We start from the raw sequence: 14814 nt of genomic DNA, 5'->3' as shown, positions 1-14814 counted from the left end.
ATTGCAGTGTGAAAGCAGCCATAGATAACACGGAAATGAGTGTGTATGGCTGTGCTCTGTTAAAGAAAAGGTAAACTCGTGACTCTGTGAAAAGTTGACACAAGTGGAGCCGTTTTAAAATGAAGCCAGAGCAGCCATTCCAGAGGAACTATTTGCACATGTTGCCCCTTGAGCCTTTGGAACGTTGGAACCAGGCAAAATAACCTTTGGTCTGTGCAAAAATATCACTGTCTTACAAAAACAGCTGTTTGCGAAGTTAATAGGAAAGCAGACATCTGACCACAGCGATTGAAGATCATGGACTCTCTGAACTCACCAGCCATGTACAGCTGAAGAGTAACTCCGCTTGTTGCACCAATAGATATTTCTTCTATTTGTGTAGTTATTCCCTTTCTTTTCTCATAAAACCCCTTGACTTCACCCTATAATGGGGACAACATTTGGGTTTTTGTCTAAAACTGTGCTTTCGAAATGGTAATTCTTTTTGATCCTAAATAAACACTTTTTGCCTCTCATTTTGGGTTTTTATTTTTAGGTTAAAAACACTCACATAGATAAAATAAACATGTGTAAGAATTTTATTCTACTTATAGGAGGAAAAAGGGATAAGTTACAAATAGTTCAAAGGAAAGATCAGGAAGCACCAATTTATATGGAGTAAATGAAATAAATCGAAAACGAAAGCAAAACTTTTTTCCACAAAGGAATGAGAAGTCAATCAATACTCAACTGGACAAGACAGAATTTACATGTGTACCAGGAATCTACAATTTGCAGAGAGTTGCAAAGTACTCGAAGAAGAAGAAGGAAGAAGAAGGAAGAAGAAGAAGAAGAAGAAGAAGAAGGAGAAAGTCTAGCGTCTGATCACCCAAACAGATGTGCAGTATGTAGACAATGCATAATTTTTAACAGAACACAGTTTATTTTTCTCATTCCTTAGCACTGAAACAGGTCAATTACACACCAGATGAAGCAGTTGTCTCTCAAGGAAGGTAACATTGTATAAATTATAATAGCCTTTGCTGGAGGTCTGGCTTTGTTGGGGGAAGGGTGGTGATTGTTTATTTGCTTGCTTGACTTGCTGGCGACAAAGCATTTAATTCATTAAAATTAAATTTTGCATGATTCTACTCTTCCCTGGTCTATTTTAATAGACTTTGATTTTACTTCAAATTAGTAAGCATAAAGTTTGTGGTATTAGCAGCCTTGGATGAGGGAAGGGCAGAATAGGATTGGCAAAGATGTGATATCTAAATGAAAAGCTGAAAGATGAGTACAATTTGGGAAGCTTGGGTAATCAGTAGCTGCAAAGGTCAAGAGTTGAGACTGAGCATGAAATATTAGGGAGACTGATTCTAGAGCTCATCAAGGCCACATTCGTAGGGATCTAAATTTTGTATTTTTAATTTGAGAGAAAGAGAGAGAAATCATTGGCTGTTAATGTAAGGTAGGACTACGATTAAATTTGTGCTTTAAAAGAAGCATTCTGCATTTAGTGGGGGAAATAAAGTAAATAAAGGATGTACTTTAGCCTGCTAAGTCTGTTATAACAAAATGCCATATACTAGATGGCTTAACTAACCAACATTTATTCCTCATAGTTCTGGAGGCTAGGAATCCAAGGTTAAGGTGCCAGCAGATTCAGTTTCTAATGAGAGCCCTCTTCCAGGCTTGCAGATGGTTGCCTTCTTGCTGTGTCCTCCAATGGTTGGAGATACTGAGCTCTGGTGTCTCTTCCTCTTCTTGTGAGGACACCAGTCCTACCACACAGTCCCCATCATAACCTCATCTAAACCTAATTACCTCCCAAAGGTCCCATCTCCAAATACCATTTACATTGGTTTGGGGGGCTTCAACATATGAATTTTGGAAGGAACACTATTCAGTTCACAGCAGAAGGCAAGACCAGAAGACAGGGCATCTGTTTGGAATCTGTGTCTTCAGGTGAGAATCATAGCAACCCAAACACACAGAAGGGCTATAGTAATAAAGAGCAAGAGGAAGGCACAATAAAGAGTTGCCAAGAGTTAGCAACTGATAAAATGTCAGGGTAACATGCAGTGAAGAGTACTTTTTAAAGATTGAAAAGTTCTGAATACTTCAAATACTTGTGGAAAGGTTCTAAGTGGAGAGAAAAGTGTAAGGTAAAAAATGAGCTACAGGTTGGCTCACTGAGGTCACTGGAGGTTTGGGAGTGTGTAGGTCCAGCACCTGGCGGAGGACTCAGCCTTAGACAGCAGTGACAAAAAGAAAGAATAAAAGGATGAAAGGCGTTGCAGCTTAGTTTGTAGGTGTGATACTGGGTGCTTATTCATTCATTCTATAAACATTTTTAAAGCATCTATCATATGTTGAGAACTGTTGTAGAAGGTGGGTGTATATCAGGGAATGAAAACAGTGTTTGTAACCCAAGCTTGCAAACTAATAGGGGGAGAGAGGCGTTAAACAACATAAATAAGAAATACATACAGTATGTTAGATAGTAGAAGAGCTTGGGAGGAAAGTAAATCAGGGAAATAGAATGGACTTGAAATTTGAAATAAGATCATGAAAAGCCTCATTGAAAGGGGATAGTCGTGCAAAGATATAAGCAAAGTGAGAAAATTATGAACTGTAAAAGAAGGAAATTTCAGGCAAAAGGATCAACAAGTGCAAAGGCCCTGAGATAGAAGTGTTCTTGGCTAATCTATGGAAAAGTAAAGAGACCAGCCTGGAGGTAGTGAGGAGAAGAGGGGTGGAGGTCTCTTCAAACAGGTAATAAAGGTGAGGGCATTTCCCCAAGTGAACGGGCGTTGTAATGGCTGGAAGCCTTCAGACAATTCGGGTTACTGTGCTGGTGGATAGTGGATAACAGGGATTGAGAATGCGAGCATTTGACAGATCTTACAATAATCCCGGTGAGCGATGATGGACCAGATGATAGCAAGTGAGGCAGCAAGGAGAGGTCATATTCTGACGATGGATACTTTTTCTCAGTTATTTAGGATGTAAAATAATTTTCTCAAAACCTGATAAAAGTGTAAGGATGCAGTAAGAGGAGAGTAAAACTGAGAAGCTTTAAATAGCAGTTGCAGACTGTAGGGACAATGGAGTCCCTCGGGCTCCGTCACCCGGCTGTCCAGGCAACGGTGTCTCCGCAGTGTTCGTACAACCTTGAGAAGGGCCCACACGCGCAGAATCAGGTTCTGTCCTGTAGCCAGTACCGGCACCCTGCCGGCTTTGGGTGCACTTAGTGTGTAAGGGAGTCGGGACTTTCCAGTTGGAAAGAATTTAACGTCACGGCACACACCCTCTCATTTTATAATCACGAACCAGAGGCCCACAGCAAGGAAAGTTCCCTGAAAACCTAAAAGGCAAAAGCAAAAAACCTATTGCTTTTACCACCAGGTCCAGCCTTTTCTATTGGGTTTCAATATTATTCTCTCTTCCACCCAAATGAGAAGCGTTTCCATTGTTTTGAGTTTTCTTACGAAGTGTCCTTCTCTAATTTTGAATTAGTTTGTCTGATTTCAAGTCTAAACACAGTTTTACCATTACAGCGTTTAAATCTTTGGAAATAGATCATTGGTTATATCATATTCATGCTCATACAACTTCAATCATATCAAAGTGGTAGAGGCATTAGTGATATTGTTTTGGGTATATAATCTGTTAGTTTCTTTTTATAAATTACATAGATAAAAGTGATTAAATGCATGGTCTTTAAAAAGTGAGAAAATCCGAATCTTTTTTAGGGTTACTTCATTTTCTCATTAATCTTTTCTGAGAAAAGCTATTATCTTTTATCACCCATTTCTTCACTTGATAATGTTGATGTAGCTACCACCACATGCTCTTTGTCACTTATGCCAATTAGTTTTATGTAATTTGAATGGATTATGTTCACTTTAGAAAACGTACAGTTTTAAATAATATACAATGGACATGTAATAACACATGTGACATATTGTACTAAACTATAATATACTATAAAATATTCAGCAAAATTATACTACTTCTTAAGAGAGATCTAAATAAATCTCAGTAAGATAGTTAAAAGAAAAATCTTTTTGGTTACATTGCATAAAAGTGTAGTAAATTAGATTGTATGTTTAAAACTCTGGTATTACAATCTATTAAAATACATAATATATTACTAGAAGAATTCTAAGCCTCAATACATTTATATTCAATTAAGCCCACAAAAAAATTGCAGGTCTAGATTAGCTACAATTGGAACTCGTCCTAAGAGCATAATATACTTACATTATTCACAATATTAAGCAGCATTTTACTGTGTTCTTAAAATGGATTAACCTTTATCCACTGGAAATAAAGGAAACTTTGACAAACAATCTTTAGATATTTTTAACAATAGTAAAACAGGTAGAAAGGAAAGAGGAAAAGAATTGAAGAGAAAGATAGCACAGAAAGAGGGTAAATAAACATTAAATGAATAATTTACTCATTTTTGAAACAGTTACATTATTTGGCCAGTGTATAATTTTCATAATGAAGATGCACTTTTGTAAGAAGGTGAGAGATAGATACATTAGAGGGCAATACCTTCTACTGAACAGAAAACCCCATATTAAAGCCATGCTTTTCCACCTCACACTGAATCTAAAGCCAAGGCTCAGTTACTGCTGCTGATGGCAGACGGTGAGCAAAATATAACTCCAATTCTTATCTTAGACAGGCTTTTGTGTTGCATTTTGTATTACTTCAGTCACTGGGTTCAAAACTGTCCACACCAAATCTTTTGCCTGGACTGTTAACATCGTAGATCAGGCTGATTACTGTTTGACTTCACATTTCTCTCCTTTTTCACCAAATGATGTGGTGTCGATGAGGGATTGAGATGGAGGAGTGAACAGATAATAGAACTAATAGAATGTGCTAGCCAGGCCTTAAGTAATAAAAGCTTGATTGCATTTGAAAACTGATGTAATCATGCAGAAATAGGAGAGTTGGCTTTTTAAGAATGTTGAACTGGAAAACACAAAGAAATATTCTGTCCGGCAATTTTTAAATTGATACTTATTTTTAGATTTATTTTTTTCTCTAAAAACACAACTATTTCTGGTGATATTTTTAAAAAGTTTAGTATATGCAATGCCCACTGAAGTATATAAATATATTGCCCTTTGGGATATTTGGTCAGCCTATTGTGGACTGAATTATCTGTGAATAGTTTTATTTCTTCCAGTTATATTAAAGAAAGGAATTATTTCAGGGCATGCCATGAACTCAAGTCATCTCGATTACTGACAAAAGACAGTCAAAGGAGAAATGTTAAAAATAGAGCTTTTATTTCAGAGAGTAAATAGAAATGGGAAAATACTTGAAAAAATAGTTTTATTTTAGAATATAAACCTCCCATTCAATTCTCATATCTGGTTTAGAGAGGTTTTCTTTACTTCCTTCCCCACCCCCCTCCCTTACTCCTTTCTTTTCTTCACAGAGTCTTTGCACAGTTTTATTTTAAATGATATTTTGGAAACTATGAAATTTAAAGAGTAATCACATGCCATTTCATTTGGAAAACAGTGAACCCATCCACACAGTCTGGACAAGTTTTTATTAATGGTAGGAAGTTCATGGACATACAGTGCTTAAACGCCCATTTTAGTACATCAATAAAACTACGACTGCTTTAAAAAAATAAAAACAGTTAGTGGCAATGTGAAAGTGCAGGATGGTTTCCTGTTAAGCCATCTGTAGATATCATCCTCTAAATTCCCTAAAAGCAGTTCTGGACTGCCAGGCCTGTGCTGCAAGAGCACATGTGAAAGGAGGAAAAGCGAACGGGAGGAAAGTTTTAGAACAGGAGCATAGGGAACCCTTTCTGTGAGAGAAATGTCTAAAAATACAAAGTTTATTGGAATCACTTCCAGACGTTAGAAAATGTGTAGATGAATCCTTAGAAAACATCATTGAGAAAGAAAAATAAAATTTCCCCAATGTTTTTACATATCATCTAAAATTCAACATAGGCAAATATTAATCCATTGTCTTTCTCCCAATAATAAATTAATAAAGTGAGCCAGTCAGTTGTCAACTGAACAAGAAATCTGGGAGGCACACCAGATTAATCATTTCTCCTCATTCCTTCCATTTCTAATGATTACATCTATCTCCTACCCATTTTACTTCCCTTCCATTGTTAACATCCACCCCCGCCTCTATGCCCACGTTCCGGGGCGGGCTATCCTTACTACTTGTCTGGACACTCCAATTTCATTCTGAATGGTTTGCCTAACTTCAGTCTCTGTACCTTCCAATCTATTTGTCACATGATCAGCAAAGTGATCTCCTGGAAAACAGAAATAAGATCATATTATTGCCCTGATTAAAACATTCAACTAAACTCTTTTCACAGCATATAAATCCTCTGATATTTGGCCTTTTTCTCTCCCCAATTTCATTCGCCATTGCTTAGCCCTCCCACACATCCTCGGCTATCACGTTAGACTATAGCATCCCCCTCGAAAATGTTCTTTCATTTTTTCGTGCATTTGCACATACTGCTACCTTTACTTAGACTTATATTTTCCAGCTCCTCCTAGTTAAGTACCACCTCTTCTTCAAAGCCCACAGAAGTATTTCTTCCTGTTGGAACCCTTCCTTGGACATTCCCACCCTACACACTTTTTTGTTTCACCACTGTACCTTGAGCAAATGAGGTATGTCCCTCACCACAATGAATTGTAATGACTTGTTCATCTATTTATCTCTCTTCCCAGATTGTGGATTTTCAGAAGTTACACACTTTTATCTTTGTGTGTGGGCACCTTACGGTTATTCACTGATGTCACATGAATGGATGAATGAATGAATAAATCAATGTTCTAATGATGCTAAGACAGAGAGGTATTTACGTATTTGTCCAAATGCACTGACTGAATCAGGGGTAGACCCAGGAATAGATTCTGGTGCCTCCCACTCTTCTCTATTACTCAGATGCCCAGGCTGTGATTCACTGTTTTATTAACAAGAGAAGATGGAAAGATTGTAATTTTTCATACAGAAAATTGCCCACCATAGACTCTATCCACTATACACCACTGTCTGGATTTTAAGAGGAAAAAAATGTGTCTTGATGCTCTAGTTGCCTTTTGGGGGAACGTTCCTTCATCTGAATTAAAATATGCCCCTAGTGGATTCCAGCAGCACTGCTGTTTGAATAAGGGAACTAAACTAAAAATGTCATAAGTATCTTAAAAGAGAGTTGATGCCAACTATCAACTGCCTCCTGTCTTTTTTTTTTTAAGATTTTATTTATTTATTTCTAGAGAGAGGGTAAGGGAGAGAGAAGGGGAAGGAGAGAAACATGAATGTGCGGTTGCCTCTCACGCGTCCCTTACTGGGGACCTGGCCCACAACCTAGGTATGTGCCCTGACTGGGAATCGAACAGGTGAATCTTTTATTCAAAATTTTTTTCTGGACTTTCTGTACAAGCACTCAAGAAGCATTTATCACGTGAGTCCCGTTCTTCAAACCACGCATTGTAGGGCAGCAAAATTCATTTCCTCTTCTCATGAGTATAAATCAGGAAGACATCAGAAACCCATAAAAAAATTAAACATTTGGGCAACCAAAAAAATTGTGAGGATTATTAGCAACCATTGTAAGCTTTAAACACCTGCATCTTCTTTGAGCTGTGCCTCAGTGTATTCAAAAGAAACACACATCTCATTTTGATGGCTTTGGAAAATAATGTTACTTTTTCAGTAGGTTTTCTTGCCAAAATAGCACAGACGATTAAATAACATAGTACATTACAAAATTTCCTAAATATTTTCTTCTGATATTTCAGATTCACTCTAGGATTTCCACTGTCACGGCAGCCGTCCGTCAGGATCCACTGAATCCGCTTGCGGCATATTTCCCCCATCTACCCTTTGATCTCTGCCTCCCCTCCTCCCTTCGTTCCTCACGTTCACTGCCCCTGACCCTGCTCACTGAACAGAGCTCCCGGGATGTGCTTCAGTTCTTTGCTCTGCCCACTCATCATGAAAAGAGCAGCTCTTCTGAAATTCAGGTGAATAAAATTCCCCATTCTGTTCAATATCATAATGCAAAATGTGACTAAATATGTAAAAACGAAAAAATATACCAATAAAATTTACTGTTGTAAAATCACTCTGGATTGAAATGGGGAAGGAAGACGTTAGGGAAGAGGAGAGGATCTGATCAGCTACAGAAAAGAAATTAGACATGGAGAAGATGAGATGAGCAGGTAGGAGACACTAGCCAAGATGAGTTTATAACAAATAGCACGTGACTCAGAATGAGTGTGGACTTGAGCAAGCAACTAATTCTGACGGGCTGGAGAATTTGAGAAAGATAGTCATGGTGGGTAATACTGAAAAGTTAGCTGTAAATCTAGAATGACCAAGACATTTAAAGTTCTTGGGCATTTTCTGATTCGATGACTCTTTAGGTCATGCACAATCATTGCAGGTGATGTGTTGCTAAGTAACATATGAAAATAACGTGCTAAAGTGGGAACTGAAGAGGGGACACATAAGAAAGGAATATCCTGAAAGTGAGGGATGTTGGCTCAGACATAAAATAATGAAAGACAGCTGGGAGGTATAGATGAAAACGAGAGAGAAATAGCTTCCTTTTATTATTATTATTATTCTTTCTACTCACACTGATGATTTTACAAAGAAATCTTTCAGCAGTCTCCTTTGGGAAATGCATTATAAACAGCAATTATTTGAATTATTCATTCTTATAAGGACTCAAATAATAAAAGGACAAACTGCTCTACTTATTTATTTATTTATTTTTATCATTTCCATTCCTACCTAAGGAAGAAACAAGAGGCATAGAATGATTTGATAATTGTGTGTGTGTATGTGTGTGTGTGTATATACATATATATATATTTTACATTTTCAAATTTTTTTGATATAGAAAAGCTGATGAAATTTTGAGGCAGACATTAATCCAAGTCACTTTTTTAGCACAAAATTATTTATAGTGGATTATTTGTAGTGTAGTAAAATGTTTCAGCTCATTGAGTGTTTGTATAATATCTGAGAATTTTCAATCTACTTTCTAAATTTAAAGCTACATATTTCAACACCGGGAATTTTGACAAAATGATAATTATTATTTTCTATGTATTTCAATTCTGCTAAGTCATTCTAAAACAGGCCAGTCCAGGTACAGTGGATATCCTTAATATACATATGCAATTCAATAATAATCTTAATATGACATGTGCTAAATACATTTCAATTATTGTCATTAAAAGTCTTAAAATGGTTTACTTTAGCTATCTCAGTATTTCTCTGTAAACTCATTGGCTTAATGACCAGCATTGTAGTAACTAAGCATCACTTCAGTGTCATATGAAAGGGAAGTATTTTTTCTTTCAACTAGAAAACAATTTATAATTCAGTCAGATATGGTCATATATGCACAAACAAGAACGAGCAGAAAGACTGATTATAGGGAACATTAGATTAGTTTTCAAATTAATGCCATTTTATCCATTTATAAGAATAAAATATGCAGTACCTGTAGGTGCTATGCACAGCTGGTCACGGGAGAGTGCTAGAGTACCATCAAATTACCTGCTGCAACATAACGGAACAAAATCATGCGCTGGAGAGTGACTTAATGTACTTGAGTGAGCGTTGCCTTGCATGGCTGATTGAAAGAAATAATAGCACATGCTGGTAGAAATTATAGTAGAATACCAAATCTACTTCATAATATCTCCAGATGTTAAGAACGAAATGATAAAGTGTGACAGAACTATCTTGTGCTATAATTATTTTAATCTTTGCAGAGCTATTATAAAAGATTTCAATTTTGTCAAAGTACTTTCTGCACTTTAAAACTCCCTTTCAGCCAACTCTCAACGCTTCTACTAAATTGTTCCACATTCATTGCAGGCAGTGGCCTCTTGAGCTTGTGGAAATGCAATATGTGGACAAGGTCACGTTTAACAACCCTGCTCTTCCTTGAAAATAAAGCTAAATACACAGAGATGTAATTCTGAATTCTGAGTCCTTTATACCGAGACTACTTTGCAGTCAAGTATTCCTTTTACAGAATTTCAATAACTATATGCATCCCAATTAATTTTTGTGGCTTAAAAAGATGAAGAATATATGATTCCTATTTTTCGGACAAAAACACTAAATCATAATCCAAAAGAATTCATGTCAGTAACTCCAAAAACTGTAAGACAGATTCTTGGACATCTAGATTCTGCTCTTGGATCCAATTTAATCTGTTTGATTAGAATTATTTTATGATACTGAATTTATACTTGAGAAGACTGAGTAACATAATCAAGTATGATAATTCACTAGGCACAGAGGACTCTTGGAAGGACATTGCAATTTTGTTGGGCTCCTATGAACGTTCAAGGTGTTCAGGGAGACTATAGACACCTTCCCCCAGAGCAATGAAGAGAAACACAAACTCTACATACATTTCTGGGTGGTGGGTTAGAGGCTCCAGAGCAAGATCTTCAGCTACATGGTCATTGTCCCTGAGATACACAGATTGGAGTGTTCTGGTGCAGTTTCTACACAGTTATGGGCTCATTACCAGACTCAGCCACATCTCTACCTTTCTTCAATGCCTATTTCAGGTTCTCTCCACTTAATGTGACATTTATTAGATTATATAATTGAAAATAAAGAAACATTAAACACCTTCTAGTAATTAAGAGGCTTAAAATCAAATGTAAGACAACTAAATTTATGGCTATGTTCATGCAGAAAGATTGCCAGTTAAGTCAGTAAAAAAGTAAAAATTCTATTAAATGGATTTTTTCCCAATCAGCTGCATTGGAATCTACAGAAAGAGCCTAAGATAATATTTGAAATACTACCTAGTTCTTAATATGTACTTGTCAGTAAATATTTAACCTTTTAAAAATAACCTTTTAAAAATCTATAAGAATTGTCTATTGGACCATTAATTTGTATATCCCAAGAATAACTTAGAAGCATTGAAAATACAAAATGTAAAGGGAACTGTAAGTCTGGTGCAAACAGGTATCTTGGTGATAAAAGCTGTGGAAAGTGCACCAGCTTCCCCAGTGTTTTGGTCCCTACGTGAGACCCAGAGACTAGATGGCCCCAAATTGAACATTTCACCAATTCAGGCAATAGGGGACATAAAATTAAATTTGTAGATTTAAAGAAACTAAAAATACGGGTTTTTTTTTCTTGCACACTTGAATTTGGGTCAAGGCAGGTTGAAATTTTATCACTGTGTTCACCTCTAGGGTTGACTACACTGAGCAACCTGTGCCATCACTCACACCAGGGCAAAGCTGCGTGTGGGGCTCTAGAAGGTATGGAAGTCCTATACTCATCTTCCCATCACCCACAAGGCATTTCCTACAAAATGCCCTCCTGGTTCTGTCTGTTTCATGAGGGGGTAACAGCAGGGTGACAAGAGATATTGGAAATCAAGAAACAGATTTGAAGAACAAGGGCATGAGGATGGCCCTTCTAGTTACAAACTCCAGTCCTGCAGTGGAGAGAAGGGCTGGAAACACTTCTTCTCAGACTGAAGAGACCTTCATTCTCCTCTCCTCAAGGGGAAATAGCACTGAATTCTCACCTGAGAAAGTGGAGACCTAAGTGAACTGCACGATGCTTAAATTGGTTCTCACTCCCTCTTTGGGACCCAGTATACCATGGGGCCCACTTACACCCCTCCAAGCTCTTGCTACTCAGGACCCCTGTAGGTGAAAAGGTCACTGTACTATTTTTTCTCATCCCTCATTGTTCCCAACTCCACACTAACACATCACCAAAACTACAATTTCTGCAGTGCACCTTAACTAGGTTAAGAGAGAAAGGTGAATAAATTAGTCTATAGTGTGGGAGTGGCTGCTAAGGATGCATGGTAAACAAAAGGCATTTTTATTGTTGATGTTTCAGCGGGTAGGACTACGCTCTGGAGGGGAAGTGGGAGTGAATAGGTAGGTAGCCATGGGCTATGTATCTGAGATGTCAGAATAGCTTTCTGTTCTACAAAATATCCCACCACTCATCTTGGTCACTTAACTGGATGAAGGTACCCGGAAGCCATGGTTTTTGCTCCTCTTTCTGTTTCCAGGAAGGCCTTATGTAAGTGGAATACCATGGGTAGCACAACATACAGACACAGATTTTTAGAGGGGGCGAGGGTGTCTAGGGATCTTCAGAGATACTTCAGAATAGCCTCCTTTTTGTTTAGTCCCCTTCTTTGCTGCAAAATAATGTGAGCAAATTGTTTTGGCAAAGAAAAAGTCATTTAGCTATTTAAGTTAGCTATTTGTCACTTATTTCCATTTACTACAGATCAAAACATAAATTAAATAGATATGATACATAAACTGAGGCTTTTTTGTTGCAATATTAAACTTTCTTTACATAATCATGTCTTAATTTGTTCATATTGAATGGCTTTCCAATCACAGCCTCAACAATTTAAAATATAACCATGGATTGTGATTTTAAATCCATCGGGAAATTGGCTGTTTGCAGCTCAGATTATGTCTTCCCACAGAAATGATGTTTGAGTAGACAGGTTGCCCTAATGTTCTGATTCAATACAGAGGGAATATTCAGTGTCTGTGGGGGAATTAAGGGGATGGTCTGGGTACCTAGAAGAAAATATGAAAGGTATAAGAAAGCAAATGGATTAAGGATTTAAGGAACTTGGAACACAATTCCAGGCTTGGCCAGTAGTGACGACTTCAGGTAATGAAAGCTCAGAGTCTGTATGATATGATAGGCTGTTGATGGATAGGTTGGGATAGGTTTGGTAAGCAGCTAGAATTCTGGATTTAGGCATGTTGTGTGGCAGGGTGTGAAAACCCTATGTGCTTATGTGCTTGTCAACAGAGAACATATTTGCCACCTGATTCTCCTCAACAAGAGGCCAATATCAGTTAATGGCTCAGGGTGATAAGCTCCTAGGATGGGAAGTATGAAGAAAGCGTTAATGAAATTAATGAAAGTCTGAAATTGCTTATGTATCAGTCAGGATTACTTCATAACAAACTTAATACTTAAGTGTAATGTGGAACCTAGCCATTGCACCTGGGTACTGTGTCATGTCGGCAGTTGATAAAATGGACTTATTGACAATGCACAGAATCCATCATCCATATCCATAGCTCTTCTTCAAAGGCTTATATGATTGCATCCATCTTGTTGTCTAGTTGTGCTAAAATACAGATCTGTGAGAAACCAATTTATGGACTAAATTACACATTTTATAATTTATTACAAACTTATGAAATAGAAATAGGATCATTTAAGTTGATTCAGCTTTTCAATTTTTAGTTTATAGCAAGGGTATATTTGAACTCTTCACAAGTTACTCTTACTGAGTAATGAGATAATAATCCTCCAGTGTAATGAGTTCCAAAAGAGGCACTGGAAATGGTTTTCCATGTTCTATAATGTGTTGAAGTTTTTTGAGGAATCAATTTTTCAATGTTGAATAGAGTTTTCAAGGAATTAGAATTTCATTAAAATTCTAATTAACTTCATGCAGAAAGGTAAAAAGGGTGAGAGAACTGGGGCCAGGACTGAATCCAAATCCAATACTTCATCCACTGAATTGGGACAGACAGAAGGTGAAGACTGCACAGTTTGACAATGGTGGAACACCTGGGGAGGCAAGGCATGTAAAAAGAGAGCACAGATTTATTGAACACAATTCAAGAACACTGTTGGTACTTAGTATGGAGTTAAGGGCCCTGGCAGACAGAGTCCAGAGGTGGGTAATCTTCAGGCAGGAGCTGCTTGTTATTGCCCAGTGTCTATCCACAGAAGTGAGAGTTCCGGGTACCAACGTCAGGCTGCAGGCTGTGGGAAAAGAGAGCTGCAGTCAGGGCAGAGACAGTAACAAAACTATGGGACCAGATCAGAAGCTCACATCTGAGAAATAAGACTTCAGGTACAGTAAGAGTTACAGGTACCAGATCAACACAAGCAAGTAATCATTGCTGAGGTGCTTGGGTCTGAATGTGAACCTAATCAGTGACAGAGGTGTCTGGGAGTTGTCAGAAATAAGACTCCTTAGGTGACCGGACTAAGAAGTGCCAAACCTCACCAGATCCAAAATGGAGAGGCTGAGGTGCTTAAGAATGCTTCAGCCATGAGTGGCTCAACTCAGAAACTGGGATGAGATGGAGCTTGTAGAAAAATGCACTAATTGAGACTTATAGAAACAAGGGCAGTGGCATGTTTGAGGATTAATGCTACATTTAGAAGGTACCCACTGAGTATGATTTTTAATATTAAAATGTTTTAATTATTAGTTAAAATTTCTCATATTATGGCTTTCTTAAAACTTCTCTCTAATATCAGCAAGAGAAAAAGGAGAGTTACCTACAAAGGAGTTCCCATAAGACTATGGAGCTGATTTCTCAAAAGAAACATTAGAGGCAAGAAGGGGCTGGAAAGAAGTATTCAAAGTCATGGAAAGCAAGGACCAGCATCCAAGATTACTGTATCCAGCAAAGCTATCATTTAGAGTGGAAGGGCAGATAAAGTGCTTCCCAGATTAGGTCAAGTTAGAGGAGTTCATCATCACCAAGCCCTTATTATATGAAATGTTAAAGGGAGTTATCTAAGAAAAAGAAGATAAAAATAGGAACATTAAAATGAAAACAAACTCACAACTATCAACACCTGAATCTAAAAGACAAGAACAAACTAAGTAGACAACTAGAACAAGAATAGAATCATAGATAGGGAGACCATTTGGAGGCTTATCAGCTGGGAGGGGGAAGGGGGAGGATGGGGGAAAAGGTACAGGGATTTAGAAGCATAATTGGGTAGGTACAG

General features: G+C 37.5%; 1 long non-coding RNA gene across 1 annotated transcript; it reads left to right on the top strand.

Moving 5' to 3' along the window:
- The first annotated feature begins 794 nt into the window (after window positions 1-794).
- On the top strand, window positions 795-8034 carry LOC128780236 (uncharacterized). The gene is made up of 3 exons (XR_008426156.1): window positions 795-883; window positions 7291-7369; window positions 7800-8034. It is a non-coding gene; the product is annotated as an uncharacterized lncRNA (long non-coding RNA).
- The last annotated feature ends 6780 nt before the right edge of the window (window positions 8035-14814 follow it).

Source organism: Desmodus rotundus, chromosome 2 (assembly GCF_022682495.2).
Source record: "Desmodus rotundus isolate HL8 chromosome 2, HLdesRot8A.1, whole genome shotgun sequence".
NCBI lineage: Eukaryota > Metazoa > Chordata > Mammalia > Chiroptera > Phyllostomidae > Desmodus > Desmodus rotundus.
This window is presented reverse-complemented; position numbering and strand designations above follow the sequence as displayed.